Source organism: Peromyscus eremicus, unplaced genomic scaffold (genome assembly GCF_949786415.1).
Source record: "Peromyscus eremicus unplaced genomic scaffold, PerEre_H2_v1 PerEre#2#unplaced_250, whole genome shotgun sequence".
Classification (NCBI taxonomy): domain Eukaryota; kingdom Metazoa; phylum Chordata; class Mammalia; order Rodentia; family Cricetidae; genus Peromyscus; species Peromyscus eremicus.
This window is the reverse complement of record NW_026734486.1, coordinates 270,188-285,457: the sequence shown is the minus strand read 5'-3', so window position 1 is coordinate 285,457 and position 15,270 is coordinate 270,188. Positions and strand designations below refer to the sequence as shown.

Here is a 15,270-nt window from a genome sequence, read left to right as displayed (position 1 = left end):
CTACCAGAAGACACAAGGAAACCACCACCACCCATGTCCAAAAGGCAAGGCAGTTGGGTAAAGAGACTCCTCTGGATCAGAGACTAGACACAGCAGAAGGAACCTAACTTCAATAGGACATGGGAGATCTGAGTGGGAGGCTCAGGCCCTCTAGCTACCTCCTCTTGCCTGGTCACTGTCATCAGGTGTCTTCGTGTCTGTGAGTCCTTGGCATGAAGCTGTCTGGTGCCTCTTGTTAGGTTGCTGTAGGGGGTACTAACAGACATCCAGACCTACAGCATCCTCTCTACATAGTCCTGGCTGTCCTAGAACTTGTTATGTAGACCAGGCTGGTCTCAAACTCCTAGACCATCTGGCTCTGCTTCCCAAGTGATGGGATTAAAGGCATTCACTATCAGTGGACACTGTTTAGACCAGGGATTTTGCCTTCCTTCCCACAGAGGTTACCACATATAATTGAGCATCCTGTGTCCTCATAGGATCTCTTCTCTGCAAGGCAGCTTGGAAGCTGAACAGTCCCAGAGTACTTCCTCCACAACCCCCTGGTTCCCTCCTATGGACTTTCTTGAATCCTCTCCTTGGTACCTCTAAACTGGTCACCCTGAGGTTGTGCCAGGCACTATGGATCACAGGCAGGCATTCCCAAGCCCAGCTGTCCTCACCCTGGGAATGAAAAGCTAAGACAGTTTGTCTCCGTGGGTCCAACACTTTGCTCTAGGGACCAGCCAGCAGCTAAGAATTCCTCACCAGCTATTATCCCCAAGCCCCGACAGGGACAAACCTCAGAACCAGTCCTCACAAGTAGTGAGGATATAGTTGCACAGGATGGCCCTATAGTCCCCAATGCCCTGTATTACTTCTCTCCCTTCTTACTTTTCAGCGTTTTCACAGCCACGATGACAGGCTTGGCAGTGCTGTCCATGGTAAGGCCAATAGCCTCTGCCATAAAAACCTGGCCAAAGCAGCCTTCTCCCAGAGGATTGCCGATTGTCAACCTGGCCAAAGAAGCAGAGGCAGTGAGTATGTGCCCAGTACCCCCAGCCCTCATGGCCCTGTGCCACTGCATCCATAGACAGAGTAACCCCTGAGACCTCACCCTGGACCCTACCTCAGGAGTATTTCATCCCACCTCCAACAGGCTTCTGCCTGGTAGCCATCTAGCCCCCAACCACAGAACCCCACCAAGTACATTGTGTCCCTCACCAGCACTAACCGAGTTCTAGATATTTCCCACTTTGGGTCAGCAGGCAGCTCAAGCTCAGAACTATTAGCCATAACAGTATGTTCTCTTGAGAATGGGCAGACGATGTGGACCAGGGGTATGTCAGAGTTCACGGAGGAGTAGGACTCCACGGTCACCTGCTTGGATCATTGGGAATAGGTTGGTGCCACACAGTGGGTGCTGGGCATTGGAAAAGAGCTGATGTGGTATAACTCCTAGGAGAGGCAAGGTCAAGTCTATGTGAGGCAGAATGTAGGGCCAAGAAGAGGGATGCTCATACAGTGGTTACTGAAGACTCAAAATTGTTTTGCATTTCAGAGTAGCTTGGGATCTATGTGGAGAAGAGGAACAGGGAATAGTCAGCCCATCTGACTGCAGAGAAATGTCTCCTGGCAGGCCCTGGGCATGGCTGGGACTCTAGGAGGCTCAAAGCACAACGGAAAGATCAAAATCTGGTATCTATTTTCAGTTACCTTTCGCTCAGGTGTGAATCGAGAACTCCTGTGAACAGCAGGAGGGCCCAGGCCCTTTCTTGTGGCTTTATGCAGGTAGCAGAGTGTCACAGTTGCTGCCATCAAAATTGAGAGGGAGAAGCCCACCCAGAAGCTGATGATGCCCTTGGATAAGCTGCCGGCCTCATTACCCTCTGCCAGTTCTCTCTCAGCTGCAAAGACATGAATGTTGGGGCTTTATGAGGCCTTATGGGACTTCCCATCAGCCTGAACCCCAGGTACCTGTGGGAAAGGGACCTGCAGAGCTGGGTGACCTACGTCCCCCACTCACCTTGGTAGTCAAAAACATCTGTGAGTCAGTAGGGGCCAGACTCAGGAGAGAAGCCTGGCAGAGCCAGAAGCACCCACAATACCCACAAGGCTCCCAGGCGATCCCAGAGCCTCAAGGCAAGACTGTGGAAACCCACCTGGAGGATTGAGGGGGAGGCCTTTGCAAGACCAAGATGGGGAAGGTTGATGTTCCCATACCAAACACAATACCAGGGTGATTACCACAGGATGGACTGCAGTAAGTTGTAAGGGATCCCCTGCTGTCCCTGGCAGCAGCTTTGTTATGTTCTGAGGCAGCACAAGAGGACAGACACAGAAGCAGCAGAAGCCAGTACCTGGCAGCACCTCAAGCCATGCAGAGCAATGGGAAACCCGAAATAATTGCCTGCCAGGCAAGTGTACTCCCCTGAGTCCTCAAAGGTGATATTGCGCAAGGACAGAACTTCTAGCTCCTTGTCGGCAGTGTTAGTGCCTGATGTCTACAAAGAGAGAACAGAGAGCAATAGGCAAGCACCAGCACCTCCCTTTGGGTACCACAGCACAGTCCACAAGGAGATGATGCAGTCAGGCTTCAAGGGAAATGTTCCCTTTGCCACCACCACAGCCCTGCCACAGCCATGGAGGCTCAGGGCCCTCTGCATCCTGTACCAAGCCACTGAACCTGAAGTCAGTCTCTCACTTGGTGGGCAATTCCCTGTCCAAGGTGAGCAACAGGCAGGTGGGAAGAGCATGGTGCCACAAAGAGGCAACATGCAGAATTAGAGCAGAAATAGGAGATGTGCAGAAGGAAAGATGAGCAGACAGATGTATGGACAGGAAGCCAGAGGCATCAGTGTCAGCCAGAGACGGGTAGAAAGTCGCTGTTCTCAAACAGCATGGGGCTCAACCCCTGGCAGGTTCTAAGGACCTTTGAAGCATGCAAGTGGAGTATGCAAGAGGACACACAGGCCTGAGGGGCTTTGAAGGAGGAAGTCAGTCAGTGCTGGTGGGAGCTACCACTATTATCAAGGCATCACAAGTAGAATGTGAGCCACAGGTGGGGTCAAGCAGGAAAGGGGTGGCGCACGGCATTGGGCAGGCCCACAGCCGGGGCCCTGGAGCTGCAGCTTAGCTAGCCAGGTAGGCACAGAACAGTCATCATCTGCTTGAGGCCTGTGAACATGCAGCCAAGATGCCTTCTCAGCCACGCCTATGGAATTGATGGATCGGCAGAGGTACTTGCCCCTATCCCACTCCAACACATCGGCTGGATGGAGTTGTGCATCTGCCTCAGGAGTCTCACTGATCCAGGACAGTGGGGACATCCCAAGCCAGCTCCAGAAGAACATGAGGACAAGGCGGGGCAAGGGAGATCCCAAATAATGGGCTGGGGATCGGGCAGCAACACCTGGAAGGCTGCCTGAAGGGAGGGACATAATGACAGTGGTAGCTGTGGTTTCACAGAAGTGGCCTCTGTGTCCACCCTACACACACACACACACACACACACAAAGAGAGAGAGAGAGAGAGAGAGAGAGAGAGAGAGAGAGAGAGAGAGGAGGGGGGTTGGGGAGAGGGAGGGAGGGAGGAGATCACACTGGACATGGCTCTAGTGGCCTCTCTCAATATCCAGGATTCCAGCTCCTGCCAACACCTGTTCCTCTCCCCAACTAGATTTCCTTGTCTCTCAACAGATGTTTTTCTTTGGGCTTCAGTGTTGCAAAGTCTGAACTCTCAAGTGGCCCCGACCTGCGGACATGGAACAAAGCTACAGGCAGAGGGAGGCAGGACAGAGCCAGTGAAGCCAGGATGTAGCCAGTGCTACAGTACAGCTGGGGAGTAGGTAGCCTGTCCTCTAGGGTCCACAGGGTACTAGCTCAGCAGACATCCTCCTGCCCTGAGCCACCACAACGGTTACTCAAGAGAAGCCTTGGGCAGGCCCAGTCCTCGGACCAGACAGGGAAACAAGTCCCATGGCAAGGCACAAGTAACACAGAGCCTGCCTGGAGCTCAGAGTAGGTGATAAGCACTGGGACCCATCTGCACCTTCTCAGAAGCTCCAACACCTGGACCTAAGTCCCAAGGTATCCCTCAGCCAAAAAGGGACTTATGGACCAGGGCCAAGGCACTCCCAGACAACCCATCCACCCAACCACCTGCCAACAGCAGAGCCCACCTTGAGTACGGTGACATGGGGCTTGCCATCAGGGCCCATCTTGCTGCCATTCACCTCAACATGCTTCAGCCACTGGATGTGTGGTTGGGCATCACTATACACCTCGCAGTGGAACTCTACGTCACTGCCCTCAGTGGCTGTCTGGTGGCTGGCAGCCCAGCATGCAGGATGGGCCGATGTGGGAAGCGCTCTGTAAGACACAGCTAGGTCAGGTGCGGTGGGTCAAAGGGCCCAAGGCTGACATGCCTTAATCACCCAGCCTGGCCCTCACCCAGCACGTCCAGTGTGTAAGTCTGCTGAATGCTGCCAAACTCGTTCTGTACCACGCACGTATAGTTGCCACCATCAGAAGGCACCGCACTCTCCATGACCAGGCTCCAGTGCTGGTGCCTAAGCTGCAGGTAAAGTTAGTAGGTGAGTAGACACAGGCTACACCCTCTGTATCCAGACCCTACCCATCTGTGCCCGTTTCCCAGACCCACCCTGATGCCCCCTATGCGATGCTCCCCTCAGAATTCCTTGCCATTCTTCAGCCAGGAGATGGAGGGGGTGGGGTTGCTGGCGGCTGCCCAGTGGAAGCGTACAGTGCTGGTGGCTGGCACAGCCAACAGTTTCATGTCCATATGGTCCGGTCGAGTCCAGTAAGGGGCCCCTGATGATGAAGTGCTCATAATAGCATAATTGTGCACCCTTGCAAAGCTGCCCTAACTACCCATCCTCTAGCCTTATCCTCATCTGTACTGAGACTCTTTTGCTTTGCCTGAACACTTTATCCATGGCCGCCCTACTCTCAGACTTGGGCATGTCCTCTTCTCTCCCGCTGAAGCAGGTCCACAGGTGCAGGTACCCAGGAGGTAGAACCCAGTTGGATGTAGATTCTGGGAGGTATCCAAGTCAGGTCATTCCACCAGTGTGGCAAACTTGAGCTAGCCTCTGCAGTGCCCAGGGCCTGGTAGGGACCCTTCAGTTCATGCTTCTCCCACACTGAGTTCCCTCCTTCCTCTTTGCTGGGTGGACGATGCTGTTGTGCAATATTAGGTGAAGATGTGTTACATTTGTTTATACTGTGAAATATTTGTTTAATGATGCAGAGATGTGCTGCATTCTTTTACGTTGCATTTAGCTCTGCGAAGTTGTGTTACTTTGCCTAAAACATCCGACTGGTCTACTAAAGAGCTGAATGGCCAATAGCTGGGCAGGAGAAAGAAAGACATGGGGCTGGCCGGCAGAGAGAATAAATAGAAGAAGAAAGATCGAGAAGGAACAAGAAAGGGAGAAGAGGATGCAAGGGGCCAGCCACCCAGCTACACAACCAGCCACGGAGTAAGAAGTAAAGAAAGGTATACAGAATAGAGAAAGAGAAAATCCCAGAGGCAGAAGGTAAATGGGATAATTTAAGAAAAGCTGGATAGAAATAAGCCAAGCTGAAGCCAGGTAATCATAAGTAAGAGGAAGTTTCTGTGTTTATTTAGGAGCTGGATGGCAGGCCCCCAAAGAGTAGAGTAAAAACAACCAACAACAGGATGCCATATTGTGGGACTCATGAGGAAACTGAGAGAGACAGCAGATTTCCGGAACAGAGAAGGGAAGCTGGGGCAGGGCCTTCCACGGCAACTCAACCGTAGGGCCCTATGAATCCCTAGGAGGAGGAACCGCCATACAAAGTAGGAGTAAAGTGTGCAGACACTGGTGAGGGGCCTCTCCTAGCTCTGAGCTGCCCTCGCAGGCTCCAAGTGTGGCCAATGGGCTTCACAGATGACAGCCACACTGGGAGACTTCAGTGACTTAATGCTGCCCGCTGCCAGGCAAGGTCAAGAAGGAGACCCATCTGGCACCTTACCTAAGCCTATGTGGGGCATAAATACTAAACACAACCAACATGAACTTAGGGCAAAGGCACTGGTAATGTGGTTGGGGCAGGAGCTATAGAGCAACTGGGCTAGAAATTTTGCTCTGAACAACCTGGTAGCCAAAGGGAAAGGGGAAACGAGAAGCCAACCCACTTCTCAGGACTATTACCCTTTGTTGGCTTCAGTCCTAGAATCCAAGTCCATTTCCATGAGGGTTCCACTCTGAAATCTCATACAAGCCTTTATACCTGCTTTCCTCACCCACACACACTCATAAATTCATTACCCTTTTTTCCCAATAATTTTGTCTCTCTGATTCTCAACACCTTTCCCACTCTACCCCAGAAGGCCACAGATGGTTGTGTACTCAGTCAACACCAGCCTAGTCTCAGAGTCATAGCCACCTCCACATACAATGTCTGGACCCAGGATGGCCTTCATGTACACACATACTTTCTCTCTCTCCTGCCATAGTTCTAGGCCATAATATGGGCACTGCCATCCATGTGCCCTCATTACTCACACCCAATCTGTGATGCCCCCTTTACAACATAAGCCTCAGCATGGTACTCCTCCCCTCCTGCTGGCCTGAAGTAGACACTAGTCCCCTTAATCCTTGCATCTACTTACTCATCAGTGGCAACCTCAGCTCCCTGCCTGGCTTGCTGGCACTTGTGATGCTCCTTCCCACCAGAGTCCACACCAAAATTCCTACAGGGCTGCCCTGCCCTCTCACTGCTCCTGGAGCACTGTCCACCTGTCCCAGTGTCCTCTGACAACCAGCCTACAGGAAGGAAGCAGCCTGACCCTGACTAGCTCAGTGTGCCTAGACTCTGATCTCACCTGTGTCATCAGCCACATCCTCCCCATCTTCATCGTCTCCTAAGGCTGGAGCATCTGCAACAGTTATAAGCAAGCAGTGGTCCTGTGACACTACCACATCCAGAGATCTGCTGCTCCCTGGTTTTAGAGCTCACTGCTCTCCACCTTCAGGGCCCACTGCTCCCTGCCTTCAGGATCCTTCCTTTGCAACACCACTCCTTCAGACAGCACATCCTTGAGGGTATCCTCTACTCTCTGTCTACAGCCAACAACACTCTTGAGCCAGAGATACTCCATCCACCCTGCCTAGGACTGCCCTGACCTCCCTGGCCATGCAGCTGCTCAACACATTTGGCAGCCTCAGCCACCAAGCACTTACCTGTCACACGCACAGTAAAACGGTACCTCATACCCCGAGGGAGCTGCTGATGACAGATGTAGACCCCCGCATCCTCACGGGAGGCATTCAGCACTAGTAGCCTCTGGGGCCCCACCAGGATGCGGTGGGAGGCTGCCAGCCTTGTGCCATCCTTAGACCAAACAGTTCAGCCTGTGGAGGCTCCTCCAGGAAGACAGTAGATCAGCTCCACGGTGTCCCCACTGCCAAAGGCCACCTGCTCCTGCTGGAGAGGCTCAGGCCCTGGGACCTCTGTGGATGAATTGGAAAGCTGTGAAAGAGTCTCCCAAGTAGTAAGTGAAAGCCCACACTTTACTTTGCAAACACACTAGCAAAGGCCATGGCAGGCAAGTGAGGGGCATGCTCCTGGGGCTTGGGGTCTGGACGGACTACGTTCAAACCAGGAGTGGGCAAACTATTTCAGTAAGAGTCCAGTGACATCCGCATCTCAGCTCTGTCAATGGTCTGTGCTAAGCCTTCTGGCTCTGTCCTGCAGGAGGAAGCTGTCTTCTGCCTCGACCCACTCAGCTGGAGCAGGAAATCTGGCGAGGGACGCTGAGGTTAAACAGCACTCAGGACACCCAGTCTCCGTTCATCAGCAAAGCTCTTTGTTCACACAAACATGGGCTTATACACCCCTCTAACAGCAGGGGTCAAGGAATGGTTACTCTGTATCCGGAGGTAAGCCGGACACTGTTTTCCAAACAGGAAAAAACACAGGGGAACTGAACCCCAGCACTTTCAAGAACCCAACTGCACATTTTCACACAAACAACTTAAGCAAACACAGCATAACTGGGACAGGACAGAAAAGGGCATTTAAGATGAAGGCAGCAAACTTATCGCTGCCGACAGTCTTCCAAAGATGACACAGAAGAAGCACAGCAGCCCTCCTAGTGGCTGGAAGATCTCAAAGTGTCCTGAAGGGTGGGGGCAGTTCTAGGGTACATCACTTGCCTGGAATATCTGAAGTCTTAAGCTCATTCCCAGCACCAGCAAAAAAGACCCACATTTTTCTTCCTCTGATCCTTCCACTATTTGGAAATGTACAACCAATCCTTAGCTCACAGGAAGGGAAAAAACAAGTGAGAGACAGGCCGTCGTTCTCTGGCCTCTGGATCAAAGCTCAGAGAAAGGATAGGGAGCCCTTTCACTGCGTTCTTAGCACCCAACTCACATCTTATTCTAACACAGTTTGATGGAGAGGAATCAGACATCTGGTGTGGTGACTCATACACTCAGAAGCCTGAGTCAGAAGGATTGACACGAGCTCATGGCTAGCCTGGGCTAGTGTGAGACTGTGTCATGAACAAAATAAAAATAAATGAAAAGAGAGAAGAGCCGGGCGGTGGTGGCGCACGCCTTTAATCCCAGCACTTGGGAGGCAGAGCCAGGCGGATCTCTGTGAGTTCGAGGCCAGCCTGGGCTACCAAGTGAGTCCCAGGAGAGGCGCAAAGCTACACAGAGAAACCCTGTCTCGAAAAACCAAAAAAAAAAAAAAAAAAAAAAAAAAAAAGAAAAGAGAGAAGAATGCTGGGTGGTGTTGCACACCTTTAAACCAAGCATTCAAGAGGCAGAGGCATGTGAATCTCTGGATCTGAGGCCAGCCTGATCTACAGAGTGAGTTCCAGAACAGCCAGAGGTACACAGAGAAACCCTGTCTTGAAAATTAAAAATAAAGACAAAGAAACAAACACACAAAAATAAAAAAAGAAAGAAAGAAAGGAGGGAAGACACAGGGTCATTCAAGAATGCAAGGCACTTGATTGCATACACCAAGAGAGTTCTATTCACACACTTCCACCAGCAGCAGAAGTATACTAGTTTGGGGCCTTGGACCGAGGCAGTCTGTGACTTGCAGCTTATATGCCCACTAGATACAACAGCCAGTTAGGAAAATAGGACAGACAAACATTAAGGACAGCAGTCTGGATATTACTCAGGTCGGCAGTCTAGGGTAGGTCCATATGAGCTCATGGGGTGTCTGAGGACCTGGGACCCCCATTTCACAAATGAGGACCATGCGTTGCCAGGGGACATCAGAGTGGCCATGTGAGCCAATTGGAGCTAGAATCACAGCCAAGTGGAGATAGCCACCTATCCTGAGGGTTAAGAAACTGGAGTAATGTAGCCCCTCGGGTGGTTAGACACAGGTGGCCATACATACACCTCTCCCCTACTCAGATGGTGTCCAGCTTATGAGGAGACCCAAAGGCCTCACACTTAGGGACACACCACCAGCTGGCAATCACACCTAGACCTTCCTGCTAGGACCCAACAATGCCCATCACAGGAGCAGCTTGGCACAGGGCCCAGGACAGGGGCAGGTAGTCCTGCTGATCAGACCTCCTTCCAGAGATACAGATGGACTGGTTACACTGTCACTTGCAATTCTGTGGATGCACAGCCTAGATTCAATGCCCACTCAGGCCACACCAGTCCCAGTTGGCCTATCCCAGAGTCATCCCACAGATCCAAAGTACACCAGGATTCTGACAGCCAGAGGGACTGTCCCCAATGTGGGACTCCATGAAGTCACACAGAGCCACAGCTTTCAGCCTGTTCCTGGGTGGACCTCCCATCAAGGGCCCTTCTAGCCAGCTCTCCAGTCCTGCTGCCTCATCCTATGGGGGCAATGAAGGCTGGAAGCTGCATGAGGCATCACAGAAGACCAACAACAGTCTAGTCAGTAGCCTCAGTGCAACTGTGGCCCTAAGGCAACAGCCAGTTAATTCCAGTTTAGGCAGGGCAGGACAAAAAGGTCAAGCTATTCCCACAAGTACCCAGAGCAGGAGAGTGACTAGGGGAAGACGCAGCATCCCCCAGGCCAGCCCCATGGAGAGCCAGATTGCTGGAGATAGGGAGTGGGGACTGGAAATGGCCCTGAATCAGCTGAGCTGACATTTGATCTGTCTGTCAGGAGCCAGCACAGCCCAGACACCTAGACTTTGGGGGACTCAGGCAACGGCAGATCCAACCCTGTGATCCCATTCCAGGGTCACAGGGCCTAAAGCATTTGTGTCATGAGTCATGCAGGGAACAAGAGAAGGACAGTGTAGGATGGGGCTTGAGACAACACAGAATATGGTACACCCTGAGGAGGTAGTGTCAGATCACAGGCTAATGGAAGGCTCACACCCCCATGAGCCTTCAGAGCATTGGAGAACACAGATATTTTAGATTACAATTCATAACACTAGCAAAATCACAGTTAAGAAATAGCAATGGCCGGGCGGTGGTGATGCACGCCTTTAATCCCAGCACTTGGGAGGCAGAGCCAGGTGGATCTCTGTGAGTTCGAGGCCAGCTTGGGCTACCAAGTGAGTTCCAGGAAAGGCGCAAAGCTACACAGAGAAACCCTGTCTCGGGGGGGGGGGGGGGAGAAAGAAATAGCAATGAAATAGTTTTATGGTTGGGGGTCACCACAACATGAAGAAATGTATTAAAGGGTCATAGCATTGGGAAGCTCTAGAACCACTGTAGCTACTACTTCCCCCTACTGAGCACACAAATCCAGCTTGCCCTACCTACCAGGGGTGGCCAGTGTGGCTGGGGCCTAGCCCTGACCCACAGCCCTTAGGTCCAGCCAGCTCTTGCTTGGTAATTTATGCTCCAGAGAGAGTGCCAACCATGTCTGTATTTTCACTACAAGACCCATCTAGTTAAGGAAAAGGATTAAATTTATTGGCCTGTCAACTCCCTGGGTGGGAAAGAGCTGGTGCATGTCCGGCCAGTCCACCTTCACTGCCTGGAGCACAGACAGCATCTGCATCCCCTTTGACCTGAGATCACTGACACTAGACACAGGGAGCAATGTCTTCGCCTAACATTAATATGGTCCCCGGTCAGTGGCCATTTGGCTCCTGAGGAAGCACCTCCATGCAAGCTGATGCTCAGAATAGGCTGACCTCCTGACAGCTGCTGTCAAGACAGCCGAATGACACGCACGCTCAACCTTCCAGCACACTTCCATTAATTAAAAAAAGAAGAAAAGAAAAAAAAGTTGCAGGAGCCGCAGCTGCTGAGGAAGGAAGAGTATTAGGGGAGCTGGGAGAACCAAGCTGCCTCATCTAGCAGGTACTGCAGCCCTACTCAGACCTCCTGGGGAGGCTGAGCTGCCATGGATGCGGGCAGTGGGGGACTGGGGAGGCAGCAGGGAGCTGGGCCACCGGGGTACAAACACCAAGGTTCAAAGGAATGGCTGCTGGGACACCTGCTCAGTGGGCAACAGCTCACCATTCTTGGTGTGGCAATATCAGGCCATTGGCCCGCATTGCCATGCTAGAGCCAGGCATAGGGGAGCAGAGGTTAGGGAGAGCCTGTATACACATATTTACCTAAGGGGGGAGGGGTCAAGCCTCACACTCGAGCCTAGTTTGATGGAATTCAGTGTCCCATCAGAACTTGCTGGCCAGCCAGGCTGCATAGCTGATGCTGGGCTCTTGGGACACCTGCCCGTCACCTCCCGGAGTGTAGTCTACAGAGATGTGCCTCTGAGAGACCAACCCTCAAGACACCTATAGGCAAAGAGAGGAATGGAGGCCCTGAAGCTGTCACCTTGTCATGTGAGACACTGGGTGACAGAAGCTAAGCTTTGGTCAGGGTACTCCAGCCCACCCCCAAACTCTAGCCTTCATTTTGGCTGAAGCTGAGCAAGAACTGTCCTGGAGGCCTTGGAAACCAACAGAAGACACTTCTGGTCAACGATGGGAATTATGGAAACTTAGCAAACGGCCCTCCTGAATGCTTAGGCTGAGGAACTCAGCGGCTCCCTGCACTGTGAACCACGCCCTGGGTTGCCTCCCACTTGGGTAGTGGCACCAAGGCCCCAGACACCTCATACACTACCACATCGCAATCTGTTGGTTATGGGTTAAACCAAACTCACTGTTGCCCATGGTGCTACTCAACCTAACAACCCCTACTCACTCAAGGGCTGTTTGCCATTCCCAAAGCCTCTGATGGCCACCACCATACCCCCAACACATCCCACCCTGCTGTCAGGAATCTTGAGTCAGTCCATACCTGCTTCTCCCCTCACAAGCTCTGTGCTAGGAGGCCGGGAGGCAACTCTGGCCCCAACCACTATGCACAGCACTGGCAAGCAGGCCAGGGCTCCCATGACTGGAGATGGTAGTGGAATCCTCAAGCACCAGGTGTGAGCATGTTATATACCCAAGGCCTGGCTCCTTGGCCAATGGGAGGGTTCCACTCTGGAGTCTGTGGGAGGAGAGTTGTGTGTTTACCAGAGCATGCAGTAGGGGGTCGGGAGCACAAGTACCTGCCCCAGGGCACCAGACCATCCCACCTTCTGTGGTCCCTCCCTCCTCTTTCCTCCCTGGCTGCAGAGCCCTCCTACCTGACAAATGTATCTTCCCTAAGTTTTTTTTTTTAACCCCAACTAGTAAAATTAAGGGAAATTTAATTATGGTGTTTGGGATCCATTTACTCTAAACCCTCTCCTCAGTTTTTCTAGGATTTTGTGTAGTTAGTTAAGCAAGCTTTGGAAGACTTTTAACTGAATGTTTCATTGTATTCTTTTAGTCCTCCCAACCCACTGGACTAGACTTCCTGACAACAATAAACAAGTTGTTACTCTGCAAACTCCTGCAAAACTAGGAATCCAGGCTCCAGGGCCCATTAGCCCTTGCCACACAGAATTGTGCACCCTGGGGTCTCTATTCCTCTGCATCCCTTCTCAGTCCACTGTCCTCACCTGTGGCAGTGTTGCTCTGTCTCCCTCTAACAGTTGGCCCTTGTGCCCATCGTCCATGTGTGACCCTCAGCCGAGCCCACCAGACAAAACTTCTTTTAATTTAAAAGATTGATACAATACAAATTTATTTATAGCAACATTGCCACAAGAGCCTATGGTGATATTTTATTTGTATTAAAATGTTATTTGTATGTTAATAAATAAAGTTGCCCAGGAGTCAGAGCTATTAGCAAGCCATAGGAAAGCAGGGCAGAGGTGGCTTACGCTTGTAATCCCAGCACTTGGTAGGCAGAGCTGGGTAAGTCTCTGTGTGTTCAGGGATACAGCCAGCATTGGAGACATACGCCTTTAACCTCAGTACCAACCATAGAAAACCTGGAGGTCTATACAGACAGGCCGTGATGAGGCGGTCATGTGGTTGGGTTTACAACCAATGAGAAGGCAGAACAGAAACTCTATATAAAGACTTTAACACAGTAGGAAGGGTGAGATTTTAGCTCTTAGCTCTGACCTCTTGGCTTTCTTCTTTGCATTGGTTCTGTGGTTCTTATTTAATAAGACAGTTGGTTACATCTACAAGAGCCTTTGACAATCTGAGAGCTGCTGAAAAAGGGGAAGAGAGGGGATGGAATTTTTAAAGACACAAACCACAATTGTCTCAACTCTGGGGGTATTTTTGCTACATGAGGCAATATCCTGTTTTTGTTTTTGTTTTTGTTTTCTGAGCAAACAGAGGTGAAGCGAGATTACAGAAGCAGAATGATTAATCCTTTAAGATAACAATTACACAATATGGGGAACCGGGAACAATTTTGAGAAATGAGCCAGGTGCCTCTGAGATCCATCTTCCCTTTAGATTGCTGTCAAGACTCAGCTACTGACAGAAATGACTTACAGTTGTAACCCAGGCATCCTGTGGTTAATCCTTAGGCTGAGAATAAGGTCTTGGTGACTCCTAGGTTTTTCTTTTTTACACAGTAACTTAGTTTGAAACTCAGTTTGAAATGGAGCTAGTTTTTAACCATTATGCAAGTATCCAGACCCAGTCTCTGATTTTAGAGTAGCAAGCTGCGGGTGGGGGTGGGGCTCAGCATTTGCACACAGAAGGCTGCAGACAGTCTGCAGCATAGGCTGCTGATTTCCTACCCTTCCCACGCATGTTGGGCAGGGAAATCCAGGTCCTGTGTGGCCTGGAGAATGTGAAGTTGGTATTCTTGGTACCTTCTGACAGTACCCTAACTAGTCAGTAGTACTGGAGTCTCTAGTTGAGCTCAATTTCTACATGTTTGGTGACTTAAGTACATGGAGACTTAACTGTATGGTATCTTCAGCAATTGGGCCTTACTGTCAGGTTGAGCAACAACATAAGTAATAACCTGTGATATTTGGGGGCTGTACTGTGTGACTCCTTAGCCAACAACTCAACAAGATGTAACACATTTCTAGTCCTGGAAGTTTTATTTTATAACATAGGATGTCTAGTAGTCTCCCCTATTACATAGTAATCACATTTAAACAACCTTTATATGTGTGTATGTTTCAGAAAACTTCTACAGTTCCGGGCATCCATATAGCTTTTCAACCTCCCTGGTTTAGACAATGTTCTATTGCTGTGAAAAGACACTATGAGCATTACAACTCTTATAAAGGAAAGCATTTAATTGGGGCTGGATTACACTTTCAGAGGTTTAGTCTCCATTGTTATCATGTCAGGAAGCATAGCAGAATGCAGTCAGACATGGTACTGGAGAATGAGCTGAGAGTTTTACATCCATATCAGCAGGCTGCAGGAAGAGAGAACCGCTGGGCCTGGCTTGGGCTTCTGAAACCTCAAAGCCCACTCCCAGGGACACAGTTCTTCAACAAGCCTACACCTACTTCAAAAAGGCTACACCTCCTAATCATTTCAAATAGTGACACTCCCTGATGACTAAGTATTCAATATTTGAGCCTATGGGGGCCATTCTTATTCAAACCACCACACTGCCTATATGCCCTCCTTTCCTCTGCCCTCCACCTACCTCTCCATGGACTCCTCCTGATCTAATTTCCCCCTTATCCCTTTGTAACACTTCATTCAACTTCCTGGTCTTGGCCGAGCTTCCTCCCCACTGGCCCTTTAGCAGATACCTGACCTCTGTGGCTATCCTAAAGGTTTAGAAGATAGCATCTATGTATAAGAGGAAAAATGCGTTATTTGTCTGGGTCTTGGTTACCTCACTCAGAATGATTGTTTCCAACTCCATCATTTACCGGCAAATATTATAATTTCACTTTTTGTAAACAGTTGAATAATATTCCATTTTGTAAATGTACCACATTTCCA

General features: G+C 50.6%; 1 pseudogene; it reads right to left on the bottom strand.

The window, feature by feature from the left end:
* Positions 1-853: 853 nt before the first annotated feature.
* On the bottom strand, positions 854-13,001 carry LOC131901728 (fibroblast growth factor receptor 3-like; annotated as a pseudogene).
* Positions 13,002-15,270: the final 2,269 nt, after the last annotated feature.